The sequence below is a fragment of the Phoca vitulina genome, unplaced genomic scaffold, assembly GCF_004348235.1.
Source record: "Phoca vitulina isolate PV1807 unplaced genomic scaffold, GSC_HSeal_1.0 scaffold56, whole genome shotgun sequence".
In the NCBI taxonomy this organism is placed as follows: domain Eukaryota; kingdom Metazoa; phylum Chordata; class Mammalia; order Carnivora; family Phocidae; genus Phoca; species Phoca vitulina.
Window position 1 is genome coordinate 2,150,611 of NW_022589759.1, and position 2,434 is coordinate 2,153,044.

Sequence of the window (2,434 nt, forward strand, 5' to 3'; positions counted from 1 at the left end):
CCCTCCCCCTGCTGTCTCATTCCAGACCCGTGTGGTCACCCCAAAAAAGAAACCGATCCTGCATCACTCCTTCCCTTGTTGCCCGGCCTCTGGCAGCCACCCACCTGCTTTCTGATTTTTCCTGTGCGTGCAGTCCTATGGCATGTGGGTCTGCTCTGTCTGGCGCCTCCCAGTGCACGTGTAGCCCATGTGAGCGCGGCATTCCTTTTTATGTGGGTAACCGGGGCTGCTGGGCCTTTGGGTTGTTTCCGCCTGTCGGCTCACCATTACTCGTGCTGCTTTTGTGTAGACCTGTTTGCGTTCTTCTTGGGTCTGCACCTGGGAATGCTGGGGCTTAAGGTAACTCCATTCTCCACAGTGGAAAACTGCCCCATTTTATATTCACATCCATGCCAGCCAGGCAGACCAGTTTGGGTTTCTCCACATCCTTGCTGACACTTGCTGTTAGCCTTGTTTGGATGATAGCCGTCCTTGTGGGTGTGGAGCAGTGTCTCATCATGGTTTTGATCTGCGTTTCCCTGATGACTAGTGACATTGAGTGTCCTTCCGCATGCTCATCGGCCATTTGCGTGTCTTCTTGGAGAGATGTTTGTTCAGACTCATTGCCTGTGTTTTAATTGGATCATCCATTTTTTTCATTGTTGTTGAGTTTGTGTTCTGGCTGTGTTCTGGATGGTAGGTCCTTATCAGATGTATCATTTGCAAGTATTTTTCCCTGCGGGTTGCCTTTTCCCTCTCTTGATGATGACCTTTGAAGTACAGAAGTTTTTAAATTTCCATGAAATCCAGTTTTCTGTTTTTTCTTAGGTTGTTGTTTTTTCTTAGGTCAGATGGTCATTTCTCAGAAACCATTTCCTAATCCAGTGTCACAAAGATTTACCTATGTTTTCTCTCTTGCTCTTTTTTTTTTTTAGATTTTATTTATTTATTTGTCAGAGAGAGAGAGCACAAGCAGGGGGGAGCAGCAGGCAGAGGGAGAGGGAGAAGCAGACTCCCCACTGAGCAGGGAGCCCGATGCGGGGCTCGATCCCAGAACCCTGGGATCATGACCTGAGCTGAAGGCAGTCACCCAACCGACTGAACCACCCAGGTGCCCCTACCTATGTTTTCTCATAAGAGATTTATAGTTTACCTCATACATTTGGGGCTTTGATCTATTTTGAGTGAGTTTTGTAACTTTTATATATGGTGTGAGGTACATGCATTTGATGTTCTTTTGCATGTGGATATCCAGTTGTTCCACATAGCATTCTTGAAATGATCAAATTATAGAAATGGAGAACAGACTCGTGGCTGCCAGGGGCTCGGGGGTGTGTGGGGGGTGGGAAGGAAGTAGGTGCCATCATCCAAGGACAACATGAGGCATTCTGTGGTGATGGAAACATCCTGTATCTTGACTTTATTGATGTTCTGGTTGTGAGATTATGCTACAGTTTTGCAAGATGTTACCAGTTGGGGCAAACTGGATGAGGATAACGGGATTTCTCTGTGTTATTTCTTGTAAGTCATTGTGAATCCACGATGATCTCAAAATAAAAGTTTAATTAAAGTAGCACAGTTCGCTTTGGAAGATTTTGAGAATACAGAAGAGTACAGAGGAGAAAGTAGAAACCCCTGAACCTTACCCCACCCCCGACCCCGAGTTGACCTCTGTTGCTACCCTGGCAGGAAGGAATGGACGGATTCCCACAGGAACCAGACTTGGGGGTAGGGCATGTATGAACTGGGGTGGCCACCTTAGAGACGGGAAGAAGACAGAGGTGGGGATCTAGGCTTTGGAGGGCTGAGGATGACGAAGCTGCCATTGGGCCAGGGGCTGGCCCCGTGGGGCATTTGAGTGGGTAGTCCTGGAGGGCCTCCAGGCTTCCCTTGGGGGCATAGTGGTGTTCTCCTAGGGCCCATCTCCACTGGCCTAAGGGTGACACTGAGCGTTGTTCCTTCACTCAGCAGATATTTATCGGTGCGTACTGGCGCCGGGGTGAGCGTCAGTATTGGCAGGCATTGGCAGGGGTGAGCGTCAGACGTGCCCCTGGGCTGATGGGACACTGTAATGTGGGGACAGTCGCGTAGTGAGTGAAGTACACGTGAGCGTGGGGCTGGCAGTGCAGGGGTGCTCTTGACATCCTGTGCACATTCATTCCCATGTTGCCCCACGGACCAGCCGTTCCTGACTGGTGTTCTCTGGCTGGGGGAGCCCGTGCAGGCACAGAGTGCATGTGCTAGGGAGTGACGTCCCCGGGGGGAAGCCCTCAGCCAGTTGTGGCTGGGAGCTGTGGATAGACAGCCAGCCTCCTCCCTGGATGGGACAGCTCTGAGCTGTGTTCTGTACTGTCTCTGGAGCTCCTTAGTAGGACTGAACCCCACTGCCCTCTGTGCTCACCTTGGTGATGCCCCTTTTCCTGGCTGCTCACCTTCCCAGGCTCACTTCCCCATT